The sequence below is a fragment of the Panthera onca genome, chromosome D4, assembly GCF_046562875.1.
Source record: "Panthera onca isolate mPanOnc1 chromosome D4, mPanOnc1 haplotype 2, whole genome shotgun sequence".
Lineage (NCBI taxonomy): Eukaryota > Metazoa > Chordata > Mammalia > Carnivora > Felidae > Panthera > Panthera onca.
Genome location: NC_138351.1, coordinates 68,449,132 through 68,475,799, shown reverse-complemented (window position 1 = coordinate 68,475,799; position 26,668 = coordinate 68,449,132). Strand labels below are relative to the sequence as shown.

The 26,668-nt window shown below is 41.8% G+C and overlaps 3 long non-coding RNA genes across 4 annotated transcripts in view; 2 read left to right on the top strand and 1 right to left on the bottom strand.

Annotated features, from left to right (window-relative positions):
* Positions 1-13,926, bottom strand: part of LOC132663116 (uncharacterized) — a 77,071-nt gene extending 63,145 nt beyond the window's left edge. The window contains exon 1 of the long non-coding RNA XR_009602910.2: positions 13,697-13,926. This is a non-coding gene — a long non-coding RNA (uncharacterized LOC132663116). The remainder of the gene's footprint in view (positions 1-13,696) is intronic.
* Positions 8,740-15,058, top strand: LOC132663115 (uncharacterized). 2 transcript variants are annotated; one of them, XR_009602908.2, is made up of 4 exons: positions 8,740-8,847; positions 12,711-12,888; positions 13,706-13,828; positions 14,845-15,058. It is a non-coding gene; the product is annotated as an uncharacterized LOC132663115 (long non-coding RNA). The 2 variants fall into 2 exon arrangements; XR_009602909.2 differs by lacking the exon at positions 13,706-13,828.
* Positions 15,059-20,416: 5,358 nt separating this feature from the next.
* LOC132663811 (uncharacterized) lies at positions 20,417-26,104 on the top strand. Its single transcript, XR_009603288.2, has 4 exons — positions 20,417-20,837; positions 21,164-21,304; positions 25,184-25,382; positions 25,773-26,104. It is a non-coding gene; the product is annotated as an uncharacterized LOC132663811 (long non-coding RNA).
* Positions 26,105-26,668: the final 564 nt, after the last annotated feature.

The window sequence follows — 26,668 nt, the reverse complement described above, 5'->3', positions numbered from 1 at the left end:
ATAAAAACAGAGAGGTAGGGAAACCATAGAGACTCTTAAATATAGAGAACAAACTGAGGGCTGCTGGAGGGGAGATGGGTTGGGGGAGGGTTAAATGAGTGAGGGGTATTAGGAAGGGCACTTTTTAGGATGAGCACTATGTGTCAGATGTAAGAGATACATCATTGGGTTGTACTCCTAAATTTAGCCAAGATTACACTGTATGGTAATTACCTTGAATTTAAATAAGAAAAAATTCAGGGTGCCTGGGTGGTTCAGTCAGTTAAGCATCCGACTCGATCTTGGCTCAGGTCGTGATGTCACGGTTTGTGAGTTCAAACCCCACATTGGGTTCTCTGCTGTCAGCACAGAGACCACTTTGGATCCTCTGTCCCACTCTCTCTTGCCCCACTCCCCACTTATGTGTGTGCGCATGCTCTCTCTCTCTCTCCCTCCCTCCCTCTTTCAAAAGTAAATAAACATTTAAAAATGTTGTAAATGGGGTGCCTGGGTGGGTCAGTCAGTTAAGTGTCTGACTCTTGGTTTCGGCTCAGGTCATGATCTCATGGTTATGTGAGTTTGAGCTCCACATCCGGCTCTGCGCTGACAGTGCAGAACCTGCTTGGGATTCTGTCTCTCTCTCTCTCTCTGCCCTCCCCTACTCATGCTGTCTCTATCTTTCTCAAAATAAATAAATAAACTTAAAACAATAAAAAATAAATTGTATTTGAATTTTGTATTTGAATTTGAATAATTGTATTTGAATTATTTGAATTTTTTATTTAAAACTTTTAAAAATTGTATTTAAAAAGTTTTAAATAAAAAATTCAAATAATAGTTAATGTTTAAAATGTTTTGTAAGGTTCAGTTTTCCAAGATCTGTGTTCGTGATCTATAAAATTAGGAAATAAGTCGAAACGGTTGTGTATAAAAGTGTGTAAGATAAGCTTTCAATGAAGGTTGATCAAATTTTTACAAGTTTAGATCCTTTTATTATTGCACGTATACTTAATAGGATTAACAATTTATAATAACTACTTAAAAAAAAAAAACCTCTTAATACAACTCCAGTGAAGTAACTTGTTTGGTAATGACTTACTTGTATTTGTAAACACTGACTGGATAGCCCTACCCTGGCAGTGTGGGTCACAGCCACAAAGTAGAGTAGACAGAGGCTTACCCAGGAAAACAACATATGCCTGAAAATTAGCTCTGCATGGCACAGATGGGCACTGCGTATACCCTAATACCATCACCAGGGGTACGTGAAGAGGACAGTTGACAGTTGGGAGGGAATTTGGGAGAGGAGAGTCAACAAGGCAGGTCTGATTACAGAGTCCACTCTAAACCTTCCATCTCTGAGAGTCCCCGAGTCACCTCCCTGAGGCTGGAGCATCCACAGGTCGCCTTTCATCACCCGGAGAATGTGATATTTGATCCTCTTAAGTGAGGCAGCACAGTGGACTGAAACATCTAGAGAGAGAACATGCAGCATATTCTCTGGCTTTGGTTTGGTCTTCGTCCTTGCCCTCCTTGCCCACATCACCTGCCCTGATTCCTTAGCTGAGAAGCGACGAGATAGACTAGATGATCCCCAGGGCCTTTAATTCTGCGATTTATAGGCCATTATTTCTTAGTGTGACTATTCCGTCCTTTCAGATTCCCACCCTCTTTAATGTCACAGGCCTTTCCCTTCCTTATCAGTGATCAGCACAATGGAAAACTGACCTTTGGGGTACAGCAGTGCAAGATTGAATATCCTTGCCTAATAGAACTATAGCTTGAAAGAACTGTAATGGAAAAAATTTATTTTCCATAAGACTGTACATTTTTTAAAGCTCTTACATAAGAGTTGTTTATTTTATTTATTTCAAGAGTGTCACAGATGGAATTATTTCCACTCTACGGATGATGAAACTAAGGTTCAAGGGGGAATGTAATATGCCCAAGGTGTCGGGGCTGGAAGTATTTCTGGGGTTGGAACCAGCTCAGTAGCTTAGCAATGTTGTTATTGTTGCACGTCACCAAGTGGAGTCAAAGAACACATATTTAAACAGTATTAGTACACGGTGAGTGTGTACATAAACTTGATCACTGGCCTTATACATGCAAGTAGTAACTGAGAACTGAAAATGAATGATTTCATTCCATGAATTATTTCACTGAAAAACCAATTCATTAAGAAAGTATTTATTTGTATGAGAATTTAGCAAGTGAAAAATCTGGGGGTTGAGGGGATGGGTGAAATAAGGGATGAGTGAAACAGGTGATGGGGATTAAGAGCCCACTTATGATGAGCACTGAGTAATGTATACAATTGTTGGATCACAATATTGTACACCTGAAACTATTATAACACTGTATGTTGACTATACTGGATTTAAAAACAATTTTGTTTAAATCTGTATATTCTTACTATGAGTGTACTTAATATAGAAAAAAAAATAACTCTTCCCCTCCCCTGCTCATGCCCTGTCTCTCTCTGTCTCAAAAATAAATAAAAACATTAAAAAAACAAACAAACAAAAATGCCTGGGTGACTCAGTTGGTTAAGCATCCGACTTCAGCTCAGGTCATGATCTCACACTCTGTGAGTTCGAGCCCCACGTCGGGCTCTGTGCTGACAGCTCAGAGCGTGGAGCCCGTTTCAGCTTCTGTGTCTCCCACTCTCTCTGCCCCTCCCCTGCTCATGCTCTGTCTCTGTCTCAAAAATAAATAAAAACATTAAAAAAAATTTTTTAAAGGAAAAAAACCCCAAGGACACATGTTTCAGTCACTCAAGCTAAAAATTTCCAGTATCTCAGCCTTTACAAATAGTTACAAAGTAATATACATAAGTAATGGGGAAGAAAAATAAATTCGGGGAAAAATCATTTTGATGTCCACCTTTCAAAGAGTTATTGTTTGAAGTCAGATTTTTAAAAAATCCTGAAAAACACCTTTTTTTCCCCCTCTCTTGGCTGAATGGGCATTCTGTTGGAGTGGAGGTTGGGTGAGAAATGTTTTTTCCTGAAAAAAAACGTGGTTTAGACACAGGCCGGGGCTAGGTTTTCTCATATCATTGGTCTCTGGGAGATGTAGAGGAGTTACATTACCTGTCTGGGCCTCATTCTCCCTGTCTGTAAACTGGGAGTACCTTGTCAAATATTTAGATATATGACCAACATAGATATAATTACATTAATCCTTGTGTGTAAGATTTTAGATGTTGTCAGTGCTTCCCCTTATTTATTTTCTCCCAAATCCCTGTAAGGTAGGTAAGAAAGATGTGCATGTCCCTTTGGTAGACAGGGAAAGTGTCTAAGTGAGGTAGATGGATTTGCCAAAGGTACATCGCCAAGATGGTGTGCAGCCAGGACTTGACCTCAGGTCCGACGGCTCTAAACAGGTATGTGTTCCATAGTGCCACGAGGTGCTAATTTGCACAGGCAAGCTACTGAACAAAAGCTCCATGTTTCCTTTCTAACATACAACTTTTGGGCAGGATGTGTAAGGTGCCTGAGCTTGGTGAGAAAGGCATTTATGTGTAAGAGGTGTCTGTGCATTAATGCGGTGAGTGAGAAGCCGAACTAACATCTAATTTTAGTATGCAGCTAGTGCGATGTTCCTGTTAATCGTATTCAGTCAGGCTGACTGAGGAGAAAGGAATAAAATAAACATTTCACTTAACCTTTACAATTCGTATATTTTGATTGTCCCACCAGCTTAGAATACCATCCCCCCTGTAATTGCCAGCCATTTTCTATGCTCTCCACACACTCAGCAGCTTTTTCGCTCTGAGTTCTTTGTCTCCTCCTCCTCTTCTACCCTGTTCTTCCCCCTTTTCTACCTCCTGTCAATCCTCATGCCCACTGACTTCAGGCCAAGTCCCCTGTCTGTCCTCTTCTCCTTTGTCCTTGTAGGCATGAAGTAGCTCGACTGGGGTTGGAATGGGGCTCTGAGGTGACCTACTGAACATTCCGCACATGAAGATCTCCAGGAAGAGTAGGCAGCATGAAACTCCGTAAAGCACAGAAGCAGGACGTTGACAACATCTTCAACGGACAGGAAATGAGGAGGAAAAGAAAACAAGCAAGTGGAAGAGTAAAGTAAAAGAATCTTTGGGGCGCCTGGGTGGCTCAGTCGGTTAAGCCTCCGACTTCGGCTCAGGTCATGATCTCACAGTTTGTGAGTTCGAGCCCCGCGTCGGGCTCTGTGCTGACAGCTCAGAGCCTGGAGCCTGTTTCCGATTCTGTGTCTCCCTCTCTCTCTCTGACCCTCCCCCGTTCATGCTCTGTCTCTCTCTGTCTCAAAAGTAAATAAACGTTAAAAAAAAAAAAAAATTAAAAAAAAAAGAATCTTTTTATCTTCACATCCTCATCCTACCTAGGTAAAAACAATGGCAACAGCAATGACAATACACATTATGAAGGGGAAGCTACGGAACGGAAATGCTTTTTGCGTTACTGTGTTCAGCATGGTAATTACAAATGTAATAATTGAACAACGACGGCACAAGGGGGTTGGCATGGACAAGGCTGTGGAGTTGAGCACACTGGAATTGTCATGGTGCAAATCCTTGGTGGGGGAGTAGGGAGTTATTTTCAAGTTGTTCTGAATCAGGAAGTTATATCTGCCACCAAAGCGGGAACAGGATGAAAATCTCTGTTACGATACCTACTCAATCAGAATACATAGTCCCTAGAGTAGATGATTTGTGCTGTGCTGTCCAATATGGTAGCCACTAGCCACATGTGGCTTTTGGGCACATGTATTACGACTAGCCTAGATTCAGGTAAAATACACACCAGATTTTGGAAACAGTATGACATAAAAAAAATAATGTGAAAGATCTCTAATGATTTTTAAAAATTGACTAGATGCTATGCTAGATATTTTTATATGTATGTATATATATTAATTAAAATTAATTTCACTTGTTTCTTTTTATTTTGCTCCTTTTAATGTGGCTACTGGAAAATTTGACATCACATATGTGGTTCACATTGTAGTTCTCACCAAATGGCTACTGGACAGCCCTGGATTAGAATTCCAGAGCTGCAATTAAAAGCAAATAGAAAGAGAATTCCTCTCCAGAATAATAATCAGTATGCCCAGTCTAGGCAACACTGGGGAGTATTTGAGGTAGAAAACTATCATCAGATTGTTGTTGATAAAAATCTAGGTACTCCAGGTGAACTTCGAACAACTGTGAACAGAAGTACAGCAAATAAGCCAACATTAACCTACGGTGACAGAGACAACTACTTGGAGAGGGTTGTGCACAGAGCCCAATGGAATTAGGACAACTCACAGGGAGGAATCCAGACCAGATCAGCCAAAGAGTTTTTACTTTTGCCATATTTCCCTAAAGTTGTTTTTTATTTTCGTGAGGAAAAATGGAAGTTCTTAGGAGGAACCTATTGTTACCTGTATATTATTATATAAGGCATTGTATATGTTTGCATACCACAGGTTACACTCAATAACAAACTGCAGTTAGCCCCGCATAGAATGTGTATTTTGTAACATCCAGTGAATCTTTCGGCAGGCTTTGGTAAGGTCCATTTTAAGGAACCCCTTCAGGTACTTCAGTAGCTCTCCATCTCATCTCAGAATGACCCTGGACAAGGTTCCAGTGACCAAGAGTGTCTGGAAAAAAGCAAGCTGCCCCTCTTCTGGAATGTGACTTCAACCAGGTCTGTCTTAGCAGGAGACGCTTCGAGTCCTATTAGCATTCCTGTTCACTTAAATCCCAGTTTTTCAAAATCCCATGGGAAAAAAAAAAAAGAGTCCCAACTTAAATGAGATCTTTGCAAACCCAGTGTTCCAAAAGGAAATGCACATATCAAACCATCAGTATAACCAAGTAAGTGTGGGTTATTCCCACAGAGGGGATTTAATGAAGATTTCAACTGTTGCTTCTGTGCCCTGGAGCTACTGCTATTCAGTGACTGGCTGCATGTGGAGTAAGCTGGGACCCTTTGGGTTTCCTGTTAAAAATACAACATTGGTTTTTAAACCAACCAAGAAATCTAACATCAGAAACTTTTTTTTTCTTTGTCTTCGGTCTTCTTTGGTTCTAAATTGCATAAGAACGGGAGATGTGGCTCTTTCCAAACCCGAGAGATCATGGATGACCAAGAGTCTTTTGTATGTCTCGTGTAAACACAAACTGAAAGGAGGCTGCTACGGAATGAAAATCAAAAGCCAGATTTTAATCCCAAAGTAGAAGATACAACCTAAGAGACTGAAGTCTTTTGGATTCTCTTTAGAGCTACCCCAGTCAAGAAAGAGGTCTCTTTTACTTCTAGGTTTCAGAGAAGGAATACTCAAGGTAGAGTCTAGTCCCATCTCCAAAAGCTTGCTGCAACCACTTGTATCATAGCTGCATGTTTCAGGGTTACGAGCAGCCCCGTGTTCCGTGTTGACCATTAAGCACATCTGCAACTTATCGTTTCTCTTCTCTGTTCTGTTTTCCAAGGGTACAGATACCAGTATACAGTTTCTTAATTACTCTCATCCACCAAGATTGCCAAGCTTTCCAAACTTTTCCATTGGACAGTTTGCCACAGAATTCATATCATGTTCTGACCTTAACGTTCAGGGTGTCCAATTGTATCATGGTCGATCACGTTTCCATTATATTCCTTAAAAGAGGTAAGCTCTTTGGTAGGTTATATAATCAGTCTGAGACTTAGTTTTCCTCATATATAAGGGGAGGGATAATGATACCATCCTTCCATGGAGACTGAGTGAGACCTGAACTGTGGCATAATTTTCTCCATGTCTGTAACTTCCCAGCGCATAGTAGGGGTGCAAATCATAGCTGCTGAATAGCTGCTTCTTAAACTTTGTTCTAAAAGGCTATTTTAGAGATAGCTGGGAGCAACTTCAATTTTCTCCCATGGTGCTGAGAGGAAATCAACAGGACTGTCCTGTAAGACCCCCAGGAAGAGACGTAACACTTTCAGCATGGGAAACAATGCTCAAGAGGACTTTGGGCTGTTCCATCCAAGTTAGCAATCCAAGGAATAATTGCCTAAAATTTCTCAGTTCTCAGTGGGCTCTGTCTTGTCCCGGAGCCGCATTGCACAGGATGTTGGCTGCCATCATGACCCAGGTTAGACACAGATCAAGTTATATCATGGTATTGCTCAATTCATTCCTCATGCATTTATTTAAAAAGGTGCTCCTAACAGGTGACAAGTACCGTTCTAGTTACTGAGAATATGGGCGTGAACAAGTCAGGCAGTGTCCTGGCCCTCAGGGATTGTCCACTCTGGAAGGAAACTGGCATTAAAAAAAAAATGGCCAGAAATAAACTCACATTCAGGATCTATAATAAGAACAACATAGGCAAAGCATATTCCTTTGGAATCTCATAACAACCCACCAAGGCAGTAGAGGTCATAACATGTTATGTGAAAATGGGCCCTGAGAGGCCAACAAGCCCACACGGCCCCTTGGAGACAGGAGCAGAGGTGAGGCTGGGCTTTTCCAGCTCCACCACCCGCTGCAGGGATCATGCTGGGGCCAAGGATGCAAGGTAAATAAATCTTCAGTTTTGTAAAAAGGGGAGAATTCCTTCCTCTCAGGGTCATGAGGATTAAATAAGCTATAGAAGAAAAGCACTCAGAACAGTACCCTACACTCAGAGTTCATTAAAAACACATGGTGGCTGCTGTGAAAAATGTGGAGAAGACAACCACACCATGGTGTGATAAAGTTACTAGAAGAAGGTGCTTCCAGAAGGAAGAGTGACTAATACTCTTCAGCAGAGTAAGAGAAGGAGCCTAGGTGGGTTTTGAACACAGGGTAGGAGTGTGTGGTGGGGCCAGGGCATCATGACAGCAGGAAATAGCATATACGCTGCACGGAAGAATGTGGCTCATTGGCGGGGGTGGACTGTAATTGCTTCTTGTGGTCGGGATATGAATGCCCTAGAGGAGCGAGAGATGGGCTGGCTGAGCTGAGAAAGTAATCCCTTTTCCATGGCTGTCAGGAGCTCTCAAAGGTGATGGGAGAAGAGGAGCACCAGAGAAAACCTCCACCCAAGCCCAGGCGCAGTGAGCCATTTGGACCTCCATCATCTGAGAGGTGAAACCCCAATCGTGTGCCAAATTGCCTCTTCAGGCTCCAGTCTCTCCCCACTGTGGACTGTTTGCCTGTCTGGAATGAGATAATTTGTCAGACACCAGCTGCTGATCATTCTTTCCTCATGGGCACATTTATTATTATGTTACAATGCGCAGGAAGAATCTTTACCATCACTGGAGTGAAAATGATTAAAATGTTGTTTTTTTTTTTTTTCTCCCCCAAATCCTCAAACCTTCCCTCTGCCGGAGACAGCATCGGTCATAGACGATATCGGGGGAGTGAAATGCAGGTGGGGGGAGGATCATTGTCATAATTAACAAAACAGCAAGCACAGAACCCCAGGGTGTGGGGCTCGGGAAGGAGGACCATTCAGAACTACGAGCAGAACAGGAGTTTGGCAGCACAGAAGCCGGGGCGTGTGTCTCTGAAAGAGTGCCGAGGATGGGCTGGCTGGCTGGCTTCTAGAGCCGCACCATGTCTAATTATGTACCAGGAGGCAAGAAAAGGTGTAGGTCTGTCTTTCCAGTTCAGGGGGAGAAAAAAAATATGTGGTGTCTCGCGTCTAAGAAACGAACAGGCTGACCTTTTCAGAGCGCCTGAAAGAAAAAACCAGATGTATTCCTCAAGAGTCACTGTGACTGAAGGCTTGCATTGTGCAGTCACATAAAGGGAGAGCTAACCAGAAAACAGCAGCTGATGATCTGAAGCCAGGCTGTGCTATTGTCCGGCACACAAATGTTCTACAAGGACCCAGACCACCATGCAGTTCTCTGTGCACAGACTATGAAGGTTGGTGGGGGGAGCGGAGGGGCCCAGGGCTTTTTTCCCTCCTTTTCTTTCTTTCCTTCCTGAAACCTTTTCCTTCCAATCCCTCTACAGCCGCTCACATTCAACGGCTAGCAATTATTCCCATTGACCCTCCTCACTCTCCAAATGGGGTGTGGGTCTCTGAAGGTTTTCTCTTTGTACCTGACAACCCCATGTTGCAGGCAGGCTCCAGGGAGGAGGTAAGGGCTCAGCTCCCTGGGGACAGTGACTGGGAATGGAGTGGCTGTGATTTATTTTCCATCGAGCAAAGTCAAAGCGAGGCAAATGCGGGCTGGGAGGCAGACAGGAGAATCCCCCCAGCTCCATCAAGGGCTGCTTCTCTATTGTCCTCTGGGAAGCTCGGATGAATGCTGGTGGTGTTGGAGGGGGAAGGGAGTAGGGGGAGCAAGATGAAAAAGAGGAGGCAGCCGAGTGAGATGAAGTGAGATGTTTTCTTCATTCCAACTCTGTTCTTTTAGATTTCCTCCAACGGCCTTTACCATTCTTAGCGTTCATGGCTACATTTCAACTCCCCTACAAACTGTAAAGTCCTTGAAGGGAGACACTTGTTTTGCCCTACTTCTTGTCTTTCCATTGCCCTGGGATTATATTTGCTCCAAGCAGTTTTCAATCAATGTCTACTAACTAGAATTCACTCTGTGTCCCTAGATCTTTGGATCTGGTTCCTCCTTGTCGTTCATAGACAGTCCCCTCCTAGCAGCAGCCTTCACTGACTGCCTAATGGGAAGTAGCCCCAACTCCAGAAACTCTTGATCATTTCCTCCGTTGGAGTGTTTTTTGGCCACGTCTACAAACATTTACTAAACAATGCTAATTGGCCAACAGGAAAAAAAAAAAAGTTCAATCAAGAAGATGAAATCATAGCTCTCTGTCTTTTTAAGTGGTCTGACCACACTTTTCATAAACCACGTGAGGCCGACTCAACGGTACTCCAGAAACAGGATCATATTACCGCCGTAATTGAGATCAGGAATCCTACTACCTAATGGCTAGACAACTGGGCCACTCTGGGGTGAAGCCTCAGGTACTGTCCTTGAGGTTACAGGCTCTATACCCAGTTTTATGTTTGACATAGCGCTTTGCATTGGACATAGTTCTGGCCATATACATGTTCTGTCGTTTCTTGTCTCCTTCCCCCACTGGACTCCAAATTCCATCCAACAGCAACTATTTCTACTGCTGCTACCAACAACCACCACCACTACTGATTGTTTAGTGTGTGTCAGGTACTATTTCAAAGCTTCATATGTATTATCTTCTTCAATTTTTCATTTTGTGAAAGTATATTCCCAGTGTCAAGAAGAGTGGTTGGCACATTTGGAATTTAACAAATACTCGTTGAACCAAGAGAAGGAATGAGTGCCAGACCCCTCCAAGATTGCCACGAAATTAAAGCAAAGTTCTAGAAAAAGAAGTTACTTTTCTATGAGAAAGTAACTAAAGGCACATCCTAAAGCATTCTTGAACATACAGGTGAACCTTGCTTTATACAATAAATTGCACGGCCTCTGGGTTTTTCAAGCATGTGTTCTTACTTACAAAGCATCAAGGAGTTAGAAAATTCTGTTGTAGATTCTTTTGTTAGGCAAAGACTCATTTTGTAATGAAAATAAATCATCCCCCTCCTCCAAAATAGTAATCACTGGCAAGAGCATCACAAATTAGCATTCTTCAAAGTGCTTTTCTACATACAGCCATATGCTTACACATAGGCTTTTCATATCACTGGAGAACTCAGTGTATTGAGCACCTATTCAGTGGAAGATCTCTTAAATACCAAGAAGCAAATACTCACAACTTAACAGATAAGGAAACTGAGGTTTGGGTGGGGGGTGACATATTTTGGCCAGAGAAAGTCTCTTTGATAACTTCTGTATCTGAAGGGTCTTCTCAGGCATGTTATCACTTTGAACCATGACCTGGGATAATTCAAATTTAGAACTGGCCTGGCTTTTTAGGTTGTTCCCTGACCAGAGATGCCTGTTTCATGCCCAGATTTTTAATTTATTTTGAAAAAAATTTATTGAGGGCCTCCTATGTACTTCCTATTGCTCTGGGAACTGGCAAATATGACAAGAAACAAGACAGAACATACTCCATGTTCACAAGGACTTTTCTGGAATCCCACTGGTAGCCACTAAGCACACGTGGCTATTTGAATTTAAATTACATACAAGTTTAAAAAATTATAAATTTAGTTCATCAATTTCACTAGCAAATTTCAAGTACTCATATACTTGAATTTCTTTTTTTTTTAAATATGAAATTTATTGTCAAATTGGTTTGCATACAACACCCAGTGCTCATCCCAACAGGTGCCCTCCTCAATGCCCATCACCCACTTTCCCCTCCCCTTGAATTTCAAGCCCTTCAGTTGCTACCTGTGACGAGTGGCTAACACATTGGAAGGTACAGATGTAGAATGTTGCCATTATTACACAGAGTTCTTTCAGACAGTACTGCTCTAGATAGATGATAAACAAATATATCATGTGTCTGGAGGTGGTAAGGGCCATGAAGACCATTAAAGCAGGGTCAGAGGATGAGCAGAGATGGACAGAGAGGTGTTCATTTACACTGGGTGGTAAGGTAAGGCCCCCGAACAAAGGCCTGAATGGAGATGAAGCAGGCCCCATGGAGATCTGGAGAAAGAACATTCCAAACAGGGAAGTACTTAGTACAAGGTCCAAAAGGTAGCATGCATGTGTTTGAGGAGGAGCAGGGAGGCTTCTTTGGCTGGAATTGGGTAAATGAGGAAGCAGTGATTGGGGATGAAATTAGAAAGGGAGGCTGGATCAGATCACACAGGGATATGCAGGTCAGGATAGTCCTTGAATCTCCACGAAAGCAGAGCACCAGGGATTTGGAGCTTTATCTCTCCCTCCTCTTTCCTCTTTTCCTCTCAAACTTTTTCTCTCTCCATATCTCTCCACACTTCTTTCTCTCTCCACACCTCATGACAAGTTGTGCCTCTATAAGAGATGGCCTCTATTTGTTAATGCCCTCGAGAAAACAATGCACAGGATAACATTTTGCACCAGATGGCATCAGATTCTCTTCACAGCCCAGAACTCTGACTCTGTGACTGTAGGATTTGGAAGTCCTGATGATTGTTAGGTGGGCATAAGCATGACAACTGGGAGTGTTAGGCTGTGTTGACATTTTTACCTTCTGGCAGAGAGATACTATGGGTAATGAATACTAACCATTACTGTAGGTGATCAGGACTAACCCTAGAGTTTACTATTTGCAAAACAAAGGTGATATAATATTGTTCTTATTAATGCATTTAACACACTTAGTGAGCCCATACTGTGCACCTAGAAGTCTTCCCAGGAATGAGGGGATCCCCAGGACACCAGACTTTCTGCTAAAACCAGAAAAACCTCAGGCCCATTGTGGTGAATCTACTTGCGGTGGACATTGTGCCTACAAAGACAAGACACGGTGCCTACCCTCAAGACGTCACAGCCTGGGAGAGAAGACAGACAATATAGAGTTCTGAGTGCTTTGAAAGAGGAGAACTCAGTTGCTCTGGCAACTTGCACACTTGTAAGGCCTCAGTTCAGCAAGGGCAACGAGGGAAGGCTTCCTGGCAGAGAAGGATATCTGCTTTAATTCTGAAAGATCACTAAAGATGCCTGCCTTGTGGCCCCAACCCAAATGGGGTCTCTGCAGAGATTTCCTTAATCGTAGGACACTGGGCACCCACATGTCTGACTCTTTCCCACTGTGCCCTCCCCAGCAGAGAACCACATCACTATCTGGCCTCAGATTCTACTGGCTCCCAAATTCTTCTAATTGTATTGCTTTGTTTGATTCAGAAGCACTGGAAGAAGGGGGTAATAACATTCAGGCAAAAGGAGGCTGTTGATCACATCTGTAATTCTTTCTGGCATAAAGAGAACTAGGGGACATCTACAAGAATGTATATTCATCTAAATTCGTGGGACAGAGGAGTCAGGCAGAAAGGCTTTTCAAAGGCGTGCTGCATCTTGCTCGGTGAGTGAGCATTTCTCAACTCTTTCTTAGAAGCAGACATTAAAACCTGCAGCACAGTCATTTAGAATTTCAAAGGTTTCTTCTTCAGGGGGTGGGACACAAAGACATCACCGTTATTCACATAATGCCGGGATGGTGGGGAACAGCGGCACACCATTAACGAAGTCTGTGCAGCAAACCTTTATGGAGAAAGGCAAGAGCTATTCTGCCAGGATAAAGAAGATGCTCATTACAGTTGTGGAAAAAAAAAAGATTATTATCATTATTGCTTTTTAAAATTCACTCCTGCATTCTACCTAGGTTGGGAGAACTTAAGAGGGGAAGCAATTTTTAAAGATAGTTCATGGATCACTAAAGAATCACAAAACACTCAACATTCAGTACACATCCATCCATCTCTCTCTCTTTGTCTCTCTCCCTGAGTTGAGGGTGTCAATCTGAATTTAGAATAAATGCAACACCCACATCAAGAGATCCTTCCTTTCTCAAGGCAGATGTCTTTAAGTACTGCTTTGTGTGGTTTTAAATGGCACCCAAATCCTAGTCCATGGTTTGAAGGACCAAATAAGATGGAGCTTCTCACACATAAAGCTGCTGGTCCTTCAACATTATCTTGTATGACTTTGCTAGTCTTCTCCCTTTCCTTTGTTTTGGAATTACATGAGGCGAATACCACAGATCTTAAGTTGGAAAACCAGGAGCCCAGGCTGCAGAACAGCCAGCAGACAACATTGTCTCTGAACTGCTATTGTTTCTATTTTAGGAGCACATTGAGTGATTAGCTTGGGTAACAGTAACATCGCATTACCTTGCACAGGCTGGAAATGTCTTTCAATAAGGAGGCAACACGGAGGCCATGTGATACAATCCCGTAGACAGAGCCAAGTGGAATACATCAAAGAGAGCCTTGATGCAGATGTTTCATGCAGAAGAAAATTAGGTCAGAGACCACTTCAATTTCAGCTTCTGCCAGCCTCGTTTGAGAGCTTCCAGTGAATTCGTAATGAATAGCTTCTAGGGCACTTTTCTCTCATTCAGTCACAGGCTGCCACAGCCAGATGAGCGTTCCATGTGGAATCTTCTCTCATTATTTAAAACTGCTACTTTGTGTTCTGAAATTCCAGAACCCTTCCAATGTACCACCACTATGGCCTAAAACAAAAAGACTCTCAAAATACGGAGAGACATTAATCTGTATCATATTCTTGCTCTGTCCCCTCTCTCTCTCTCTCTCTCTCTCTCTCTCTCTCTCTCCTATCCATCATATACATACATGTTTTTAAATACATCCCCCAGTCTCTTGTTCATCTGCCTATGCAGGTACATAAACCATTGCTGAGGGATATTGGAGATATCGGGATTTTTTAATCTTACTCAACTTTGAAGAAGCCGAGTGGCCTAGAGATGACCAAAAGGTTTTGCTGGCTTCTTGCAGGGAGCATGCACGTGTGAGTGTGGCGTGCATGCATTAAAAAAAAAAAAAAAAAAAAAAGCTTTTCTCTGAAAAGAGCAGAGAAGGGCAGTGTGACCTCAATGAAAGTGAATGATGCATCTTTCCCCTGCCCACCCCCAGCCCCATCTCACACGTTATTTATTATATTGGAGGGTTAGAATCTGGAGCATCCTGGATGCTTTCTTTTCCATATGCTCTTACTGCCTACCTTTTGCAGGGTTCACACTGACAAATCCTTGCTGATTGGAGTGGGGGTGTGTAGAGGGATCTCTTCAATTCATGCCAGGAGAAGAATCATTAGATTCTGAATGCATTTAGAGGAGAGGGGCAGAGAGACAGACACACAGGATCACAGAAACTCCTCAAAGCTGGTGATGCTCCCATTTCCCATGGGAAAGGACATGAAGTGGCGGCCCCAGCTCCAGCTCATAGTGACACAACTGCTTTGTCTTTGCTACCTCCAAAGCACTAGGGCATTCATTAACTGTTTTTCTCAATTCTAGGGTTTGCAAAGCAGTGGCAGAAAAGTATCAGAAAAGTGCTCAAAGGTCCGCGTCTGCTCCAATCCGGGATGGGAAGCCATCATGAGGATGTTGCCTTTCTTCCCTGCATTTAAAAGGCTTTATCTGGTTTAAAAAATGATACTAGTCTTTCTGCTTTTCTTCTTCAACTTGATCTCCTCTCCACCAGCACTCTCCTACCACTGTTTCTCTCTCGCTCTCTCTCTCTCTCTCTCTCTCACACACACACACACACAAACACACACACACACACACACACACACACACACACACACTCAATTAAAATTTCCAAGGAGGGCAGAAGTGCAGGGAAGCAGTGACAGTGGAGTAGAAAGGTGACCTGATAAAAAGACCTAGTTTCAACCCCACCTTTGTGTGGATGGGAGAAGCAACTCTCTTCTGTGGGCTCAGTGTTCTCACCTGGAGAAGTGTGGGTGCTGATCCCTGATACCCTCACAGCTTTGCCACTGATTCCATAAATAGCCTTTCTCAGGAAATTGATGTCGTCTGGAAATGTCTGGCTGTGGGTTGTAACCACATATCTACCTACTAAGATGTTACTTAAGACCTTGATCGTAGGATTAACATCAAGGCAATGGGCATGTTCATGTAGCAGTGGGTCAGTCTGATTCCTTCCAGATACACCTCAGTGGGGCAGCTCAGCACAGGAGAAACAGTATTAGCTTAGAAGGCAGACAGAGTTGAGTTTGAATTCAGGCTCTGTCACTTCCTGGCTGTGTGACCTCAGGCAAGTCACTTAGACTCTCTGATCCTCAGTTTCTTCCACAGTAAAATTGGGATAGTAACCATTAATAAAGGTTGTTATAGGATTAAATAAAATATATGACATATATGTGCTTGATACATGGTAGGTACTCAGCAAATATTCATGTGATTTTTACCATTGTTATTAAAAATTGATAATGGAGATATATATTGATGTTCATATATATTGAAATATATAGATATCTATATTATATTGATATATATTTCTGTATATTTCTGCCTGTATATATGTAGAAATGGCACATATGACTTAGGGTAGTTAAAAAAATTAACACTATGAATCAACTTTTCTCGTGCCATGTGGAAAATCTTCTAAGACACACACACACACACACACACACACACACACACACACACACACACAAGATTCAATTTCTAAAGGCAGTAGCAACTAATAGTCATTTGAAATGCTTAACAGGATTTTAGCACATGAATGCTTAGTTAGTTACATTTATTTTTATTTCCAACAATATCAGCATGGTGAATTCCCAAGTTATCATGCACTCCTTTTTCATTCTCTCTGAAGAGAATTCTATTTAAGAGGCAGAAAGGGGCATACAGAACCTATGTTAGTGGGAGTCATTGATTTGATGCTGAGTTCTAAATCACAAAATCATAGCACTTCAGAACTTGGTAGGTGAGAAGCTGAAACACAAAGAGGTAACACGACTTGCCCGAGGTTATGGAGGAACCCTAGTCCTCACTGAGTCCTCCTCTGTGTCCTTAGCCATCGTAAGATTCAACCGAGGCTGTGAGCATGAAGATGCTTAGCAAAGACCAGGTGCTGTCCACATGCCAGCGCCCCCTTTCCTGGCACCTGCCAGCTCTCCTACAGCAGCCGTGGCAGAGGGCCATCAACACTGCAGTGACTGCGGGGCTGTCTGCCACCAACTCTATTTAATGACACCACTATCAAGCAGAGCACTGCTTGCCCAGAACCGAATTTGGTCCCTGTCAAGTTATGGGACACAGAGGACAACACGGCCCCCAGGAAGGAGCTCCATGGCCCGCCATACTGAGCAGGCTGGGCCAGCACCAAGACTGAGAATCAAACCTCAGTCTGCCACATTCTGGCTCTGTGTGCCGGTCTGTGACATTTACCGAAGCTAGAGAGACCAAAGTAGGGCAAGAGAAACATCCATTTGTTCTTTTCTACATTTATTCATTCACTCACCTGCTTATTCATTTACTTATCTATTCATGTAATTATTCTTTATTGAACGCTGTGTTTGGAGAAACAAGGCTTCTGAGAGTTCATTATTTAGTAAAAGAGACTACATGGATGGAGATACAAACCAATCACAATACAATGTGGCAAGTGCTATAACAGCAAGCTCCTGTAGCAACACAAGAGAGGGAGGTATTCAACTTTCCTGCTTCTCAAGCATCAGGTGCAGTAGAGATTGTGTAATAATCAGGGTTTGATCAGAGAAATAAGACAACTGATAAATAAATGTCTGCATATTCCTATATATGCGTAGACACGTACACATATGTATCATATAAATGTATATATATTTAGGGATTTGAACTTACACAACTGTGGGGATTGGTTTCACAGTTTTTATGTATGACTACTGTCTTTGCCAGGGTTTGGCAAACTTTTTCCATAAAGGGCCAGACAGTAAATATTTCAGATCTTGGAAGATCAATGGTCTCTGTAGCAACGACTCAACTCTGCTGATTTAGCACTAGAAGTAGCCCTTACCGGTTCATAAACAAATGAGCTTAGCTATATTCCAATAAACTTTATTTACAAAAAAAACCAGGAGACAGGCCAGATTTGTCCTGTAGACCTTAGTTAGCGGGTCCCTGGTATTTTGGAACTGGTTGCAGAGTTGGAATGGACATCGGGTAAGGAAGATGGATGTGAAGCGGAGGACAGCAGAAACGCACTGGAGGCCAAGAGACGACCTGGAACCTGTGTCCATCTTTTACTGTCTTCAAGGCTCCACCTTCAATGATGTGTGAGTCCAGAAGGAGAATGGATGCCTTTCCTCGTGGAGCTAACCCTGTTATGTGACCCAGGAATCGGACAAATTGAAACAGGACCCAGCGGGGCCTGGAGTTGCTGCTGGTTTGGCTGCTGCCCCATGGCTAGGTCAACAGATAAAGTGACAACAGGCATGATCTGTAATCGTTTCCTGGTGCTCCTATGATGACCTTTGGGGTATAAAGTGGATATGGATTCTGTGTCAGTTCAATCATCCAAAACTCATACAAAAGGCTTCTTATGACCCACACAAACTTGGAACAATGTAGGGAAGGAAATTCTGAAACCTGTCATTCCCATTTTGCTAAGTGATTCAAGTCCACACAGATGAGAGTGTTTCAGAGGGGAGGTTACACTGGAACTGGACTTAAAGCATGGGTGACGATTTTCCAGGTGGAGGGCCTCCTTAGAATCCTCAGACAGCATGCTTTGTGAGTGATCTGTTTTCAAGTGCTTCCAAAACAGAGCTCAAAAGGAAAAAGAAACAACTCGTTCTTTTGTCTGCCAAACATTTGAAGAATTTTATTTTCCTAATTTGTCACTAATTAACTATTTCCATTTGCATCCTAATGTGAGCAGGGTAGTGAGTGCTGTGACAGACGCGGCTCAAATCTCCCCATGCAGGCTGAGAGTCACTCTGCCTGTCCAGCCCCAGCAGGCATACTTGCCTATGGGACAACATGGCTGATCTGTCCATGTGGCCAGCCCTGGACGTCCAATGAGCATAGTCCCATTTAGGAATATTTTAGCAGATAACTCCCATAAAATTGTATGCTGAGTCACAGCACTGGACGTTTCCCCTTTTTTTAGTAACTTGTTCTTTCTTCCCGTGTTTTGTCTTGATTAATGCTGTCAGGATTTACTAAATGTTCTGGCACCAAAAGTTATATGTAATGCCTTATTCTTTCCAGTTCCTTCATTGTATTGATAATACCTCCACACTACCTCTTGCAAACACCCATTAGTCCATCCTCCACCCATATGTCCATCATTCCATTCATCTTTTGCATTTATTTGTCCATCTGTCCATCCCTCTCTTACTTTTTTTCTTTCTTTTCTTTTCTTTTTTTTTTTTTTTTTTTTGGCTACTACCCCAGTTCAGTCTTTTATCATCTCATGCTTAAATGATTACAAGATCCAGTAAGTTGATTTTCCTGAAAGGCCTACTGAATGAATAGGAATTAGAGTAATATGGGCTTTGATTTGAATTGTGTCTCTGTCCTTAACTATCTGTACAACCTTATGTTACGTTATGTAATTATGTTAAGCACATAATTGAAACTCTCTAAGTCTGCTGAGAAACTAATAATCCATATCTCAGCATTGTTGTGAGCATTAATTGAAATAAGGTGTATAAGGCAGGTAGTTCGACGTCTGGCACATAAGAGATACTCAATAAATGTTATTTTATCTTCATCTTCCTTGTTTCTCTTACCCTATCTACTTTAATATCTTCTTCATAAATACATGCAATTGTTACATCATCCTGGTCTTTGCTGAAGCCATTCTTCTTTCTAAAATTGTATCCATCACAATTTCTAATTTACCATTAGGAATTCACTCTCTAACTCTGGGTCTTTGATCATGGAAACTCTTCTCCCTGAATTAGCCATATTCTTAGTTTTCTTTGTAAGGAATTTGTCTGATTTCTTGGATCTACCCATTCCCCAGGTAAAATGCTATTTCTTTCCATAACCCCTGTGGAATCCCCTCAACTTAAACTTTTACTCCCTGTGCATTATTATGATTTTATTGCAGGAAAGCCTAAGGGGAACTGCATTTTTGATCAAAGTCTGTTGAGTGTTGATAACTGTGTCATATACTCTTCACCAGAACCTCATGAAGTAATTATCACCCTCCACTGTTCAGCAGAACATTGCCAACATTGCTTGGCTGGTAAGGACCAGGGCAAAAAGTTGAACCCAGGTCCACCTGATTTCCTTTCTGTTTCACACTACCTTGGCTTCCATCCTCTACACTAAAATAGTAATAATTACATTCTGAAATTTATGCAAGATTACAAAAATGAAAAACCATGAATGGCTCCATTAATGAATTCTATTAAAGGATAAGGATAGTATAATTATTCTTATATCACTTTAATTTTTTTTAATGTCTACTCATTTTGAGATACAGAGAGAGAGAGAGTGCAAGCGAGGGAGGGGCAGAGAGAGGGGGAGATACAGAATCCAAAGCAGGCTCCAGGCTCTGAGCTGTCAGCACAGAGCCCGACATGGGGCTTGAACCCATGAACTGTGAGGTCACGACCTGAGCCAAAGTTGGATGCTTAACCGAATGAGCCACCCCGGTGCCCCTATTCTTATACCACTTTAAATGTCCTGGTGCAAAAATTTAAACCTATCAGAAGGCATGTGGCAAATGTCCAATTAAATGACATTCAATGCACAAATAGAACTTTCACTACAGTCCTTATTCTTGGGAGATTTTATCCCAATTTCAAATGCAATAAGTGACCATAAATCCTTTAACCATCATATTTTCAGGGTATGGTCAATTTCAGCTTTATTCCTTTTTAGTAAGGAAGTCTGCAACAAAGAGGAAATCATTATTATTATTATTATTATTATTATTATTATTATTGGTAGTAGTAGCAGTAGTAGTATTTGGTTAAGATCTTATCACAATAAAAGACTCTTCATACACAGCCCTGGGGTATTGTGTGAAAATTCTTGGACCAGCCAGCCCACTATCCATGGTATTTAGTAACCCCGTAAAAGTTAAATTTGTTTTATTTATAGGTTGGAAGAGCCTTTACCCACGAGGAGTACTGAATAAATAGACTTTTGCTATTTCTCTCCAAAGATGTTGGGAAGGAACCACTCATGAGGAAAGCCTGGAGGGTACAAATTGTCAGAATGAAGTATGGTCCTTTGTTCAGAATCAGAAGAGTTAACCACTCAAATCATAAAATACCAGCTGAAGCTCACTTCACCAAGCAGAGGGGAGCAACATGCAAAGAAGAGAAACAGGACAACACTGAAAATACTCGAGATATAATCTCTCCAGATTAAATCAAGACGAGTCCGCTTGGGATCCTAGAGGTCATGCTTTTGACAAAAAGATCTAGGAAGCATGCTTCAAGGTAGCACAGAAGAGAGTCAGAGCTTTTTGTCTTCTTTTTTTAATTTAATAAAACAGAATGAGATTGAGCGATGCAGAATAAGCTGCCTATCTGGTAAGTGTTTATGTCTGGTTATTTGCACTTGAGTGAAAGAAGAGCAACTCTAAGTTATTAAATTGGGGGGAGGGTGCCAAGATCCACAAAACATCATTAAATAATCATATTATGAATTAAAAAATATTGTATTTTAAGTCTGTTATTTCTTTGGAGAGAAATGAAATGAAATGGTTATACATCTGTGCTGTCCTCACAAAAAGGAGCATGCTGCTGAGTCACCATGAGCTTTGAGATCTTTTCCAAGAGAAAGAATGGGTTTTTGTTGCTCAGTCCAGATGAACTTGCCTGGTGCCCCTTCTGATTAATGGCATTTATTCCCCCAGAGAGCTGCCTGAGGCTGAAGGAAGAGATACGACATTGAGACAGAGCTAACCTAACTGGCTCTCATGGGGATTGATCGCATGCCTGACCTTCCACTACAGTGTTCTAAGCATTTGAGATAACTGGGTGTGCCTCCCCTACAAGTAAGTCCCAGTCATTCCATAAAAGGGAATATGGGATGCTCAAATATCAGGTTTCAAGCACTGTACCTTTAAGACAAGTCAAGGTTTACCTTCAATGCTGGGTGTGGGACCTTCTAAAGAAAAGACCTGTATGGTCATAAACTATGCATGCAGGTTATCAAGTTTCTAGAACTACCTACTTTCTGGTTTCCTTCCTTGTCTCATTACCACCTGTCTCATCTCCTTGACAACTCTGATCTCAGGTCTACCTTTGATTTATTTTTATTATATTTATGCCCTCATCCTGGTCATATCTAGTCTTGTTGACTTCATACCTGACCCTGACTTAACCTGACTCCACTTTCCCTGCTTGTTCTAGAGGTGGGTGTTGGTGTCTGACCCATTTGTCAGTGCCTGTTCTTGATTCCATCCCCTGCCCCCTTTTTGGCTTTGTTCTTACTGTGAAAACATCAATAACACCAAGAGGTCTCACTCCATGACACAAAGCCAGAGGCAGGACCCACGAATAAAGTCTGAAGGGTTGCAAGCCTGAGGGAATGTGCCCCACCATCCTTGGCACCTAAGCCACAGAGGGTTAGTGAATACATCCCAGAGAACTCTTAACTAAAGAAGGAGCTGCACCCATTTCAGACTGTACCCCAACTGTATCTTTGTCTTGAGAAAAGCCAACTACATCACTGTGCATCACCCAATGTGATGCAATTGAATTATCAAGTACTTTGGAGTTAGGCAGACTTAGGTTTGAATCCTGATTCTACTCCTTGTTAGCTGTGTCCTCTTAATCAAGCTTCTTAACTTCTCTGAGCCTCAGTTTCTTCATCTATAAAATGGGGCTAAATATTCTTAATGTACACTGTCATTGTGAGAATGAAAAGACATAGTAGAATAAGTAGGATTTATTATTTGTTAATATTATAATTATTAATATATTATTATTATTACCATAATAATTAGGCCCTAATACCTAAATTCTGGCAAGAATAGAGAATATTTCAAATATTCTGGCAGCTCATTTCTTGAGACATGGGCCACAGGTTTCTTCATGCACTTGGGCTGGTTGATCAGTGTTGTAAGTCACCAGTTGGCTTCCTGCCTGAACTTTTAATCTTGTCCCCATCTAGATTTAAAGAGGGTGAGAAAGCAGAGACATCAATCGTTTCCTTGTCAAGGACAACAGCCCCTTCCTTCTTCCTTAGTTCTCTTCTGGGGCCCCATCCACCCAGTGCCAAGGGATGGGGACTGCTGCTGAATACAAATCACCACGTGGTGGGGGAGCCTTTGTGCCTCCATGGGAGGCCGGAGTAATTTCACTGTCTCTATGTTAGGCTGTGATGAGTCCAATCCAGCCCTCCCACCCCTCCTGGGGTTAAGAGCCCCACCGTGTTCCACAGTTGCCCTGGAAAGTGATGTAACCATGAAGATGGCAGTTACCCAAGGTACTGGGACACAGACTTTATTGATTTGTTCTTCTAATGCATTAGGAGGAAACAGGAAACCTCAGGAAGGTCACAAACAACAATTGTGCATTGACTGGCATAGACATTTACTTCATTCAGGAAAGCACAACTCAAGTGGCCTTGCTATCAGAGAGGAAAGGATACCATAGATGCATGACTCAAAAATAAAGACAATAAGCATGGGCTGGATCAGAAGGAATCAGAAAGGACTGAAGCACCTAATGCTCAAGCTCAAACTGGAGGGAGAGTCTTTGTTCAGTTACTGCCAAGGCCAGATGTTCAATCAATGTTGCTAAACAAGCGGATGAAGAAATAAACCAGGCAAGGGTGATCCCCTCAGGTCTTTGCTCTTTTGATTCTCTAGGCAGCACTATAGCATTCTGCCATTTGATTCTATGGTTATATGTCCTTCTTTCCATCTCACATTGGTGATCTTTAAAGCTGAGTGTGTGAGAGAGCTCTCTATGCATTTTCACTGTTCTCAGCTTTCTGGCCTTTGTGATCCTCTTTGGAATCATTGACCATTGAAAAAACACAGCACAACTAGCCTTCCTGTACCCTCTTTCCTTCCAGACCTGTGCTCTGAATGTTTGGGGTCTGCCTCCCATTAGTCTAGGCTGCCTTTGTCTTCCCTGAGGATTTTAAGAGATGAAATCTTCCTATGAGGGTTCTGGTTATTTCAACGTTAGCAATCAATTCTTGTTTTCTTGTGAGCAATTGTTACGGAATGTCAGCTCCCCATGTTAGTCTGATACCTTCTAAGAAATGAAACCTACAAAATCAAGCCTTTCCAAATGTTGGGTCTTTAATCATTTCAGGAGATTCTGGATAGGATGCTAAGGTCTCTTCTAATTCCACACGTCTATAAGGAAAGCCAAGTCATCAGTTTAGGACTCCGTGGAATATTTCCATTTTTCTAGAAATGTTTCTGTATTGCTTAGTAGAAGCTGAAAAATTATACAGCACCAAGGAGAGATGAGCCTTTAAACTGTACTTTTTGTTCAAGATTTTTGAGTCACTGTATGGACACTTAGTCTCTAATCCTGGTGTAAGGAGCCATATGAAACACCATCTTTGTAGCAGGAGAAGCAACATAGGAGTGATGTCTCCAACAAAAGATATAACACTAGAGTTTACTCATAAGCAATGTGGAGATTGAGTAAGGACAGCCCAATGCTTCTGTGGAGATCAGATTCAAGCGCAGGACTTTGTTTGGCCCAGGTCTGCCAGTCACTCTCCCTGGAATTTAGGCACAAGACATAAATTTTGTGGCCACAGTTGCCTCATATTTAAAAGGGATTACTAATAAACTAATTTAGGGTTACTCTGAAGATTAAAGGAGACAGTGGATTATAAATAGCCTAGCACATAGTAAGTATTCAATAAAACTGTGTTGTTGTTTTTTTCCCCGAGGGTCCACACAACGTCTAGTCATTGGAATGTAGTTTGAGTCTAGGATAAAACAGCTAACATTTGCTAACCATTAACTATATGCCAGGCAATGTGCTAAGCAATTGGAAAGTAATGTTTTATTTATCTGGGTATAATACTATATTCATATTTATCTAGATATTTAGCCAGATATAATATAGATATTATATTCACTTTTCAGATAAGGGAAGTGAGGGTCAGGGGGATTAAATAACTTTCCTTACATTATACAGCTAATCACTGATAAAGCCAAGATTCTCATTTTTCTTACTCCAGAGCCCATTCTCTCAACCACTATGTTGTAACGACATTTTAGAATGAGAAATCAGTGGTATGACTTTAATAAGTAAAAAAAAAAAAAAAAAAAAAAACACACACACAAAAAAACAAGAGTGAACTGGAGAGTCCCTGGGGAAATAGGGGCTGGAGAATGGAGGTGGAAATGCACTAAAATAATAGATTCCAGTATTGATCTAGTGAGCAGGGCTGAGGAGAACGAGATTAGTAGGATTTGTAAGGTTGTTATTAGTATTTGCCAAAGATGTTTGCCATCTCCCATGTTCTTCTTGGGAATGTTGCCTTTTGAATATCTCTCTGAAAAACAAGGTCATAAAAAGCATCCTTCTTTCTTCCTTCCCCTCAAAATATTTATTCAATCTTTTATTTATTTATTTATTTATTTATTTATTTATTTATTTATGCAAGAGAGAGAGAGACAGACTGTGAATGAGGGAGGGGTAGAGTGAGAGGGAGACACAGAATCCAAAGCAGGCTCCAGGCTCTGTGCTATCAGCAGAGAGCCTGATGCAGGGCTCGAACCCATGAACTGTGAGATCATGACCTGAGCCGAAGTTGGACACTCAACCGACTGAGCCACCCAGGCACTCCTATTTATTCAATCTTTTTAGCACTGAGCAGCATGCTAGGCACCAAGAGTAGACAGATGTGGAACATGGGGCAAGATAATACACTTGATATGTTTGATTTACAGATGCAACAGGTTGAGTCTGGAGGGAAAAAATGGGACAAGATCTGAATGAGTGCTGAGTCTACACTGAGGAGCCTTGACTTCAGTGATATCCTTACATATGGAGTTGTTTAGGAAGAGAATGCTGTTAAATGCTGTGATTTCTAAAACCCACCTTGGACCAGAGATGCTGCTAACGTTTGTCACTTGGTGACATCAAGAGGTTCATAGATATGATGAGATAAATACTTTAAGCTTGCAGGTGAAAGTTGTGTCTTATGTGAATGAGTTTGTTTTCTTTTTCTTTTTTTTTTAATGTTTGTTTTTGAGAGAGAAAGAGAGAGAGAGAGAAAGAATGTGAGCGGGGGAGGGGCAGAGAGAGTGGGAGACACAGAATCCCAAGTAGGCTCCAGGCTCTGAGCTGTCAGCACAGAGCCGATGCGGGTTTCAAACTCACAAACCATGAGATCATGACCTGAGCCGAAGTCAGACACTCAACCAACTAAGCCACCCAGGTGCCCTGAGTTTGTTTTCTGAAGGTAGCATCCAGCCATCCAGCTTTATTCTCAAAGGGTTAGTGACACAAACTGATTAAGATCAAATGCCATTACAGGTGTCTCAGAAGGAAGAAAAAGTAGAGGAAAATATATGAAGGTTGGCGAAGAATACAGTCAAGAGTTGAGGATGAGCTGACGTAGTGACCATGGTGATGATGCTGGCAGGTGCAAAAGCTACTTAGGAGCCAGGATTGATAACTGGAAGTGACAATCAACCAGATATGGAAGGTGAGAGAGACGAAAGATGAAGCTTCAGTGCCTCTTGGCTTTCTAGCCTAGGGAATGGGTTAATTCTCCAAGAGAGGAAATACAGGAGAGGCTCTAAGTTTGGTAGGGGGGTAGACTGTTAAATTTAGTATTGTTATTGGTACTCATTGCTCCTTGGATTGTAATTATGGTATTGGTATTTTCTCTATGAGGCTTAAAACATATCCCAGGAAGGATAATTTCACTCACTGACATACTGAGCAAATAAGGGAAAACATGGTGATTTGAAGTGTGTACTTCAAACACAAGAAAGATTGTTTTCAGTAAAGCTTGTATATAAATTTAAAATTGAGAGGCATGACTCCACCTCCCATTTCCAGTCCTCCTACCCCTCCATAGTCTCAGAGACAAAGGTGGTAATTCAAGATGACTTAGGGTATGTTGATACAATGCTAGATGTTTAGACAAATTATTAAGAAGTGGCATAATCCAGACCTCTTCCAAAGTGGGTATGGGAGCAACCGAGCTGTTGTCTGAATTTTTCCTTTTTATAAAGCTGTTTGGCACTATGCAGATATAGTTAAAGTCCTATAAATGCCTTGGCTATAGAAAGGGCAAAACCTCATAAAGAAGATTTTGAGCAAAGAGTGTGTGCCAGTATTCTAACTCTTGGGGAATATTAACTATTTAACAGCATTTTTTTTTATGGTATCAAGCCTATGAGGTAGATATTATTATCTTTGGT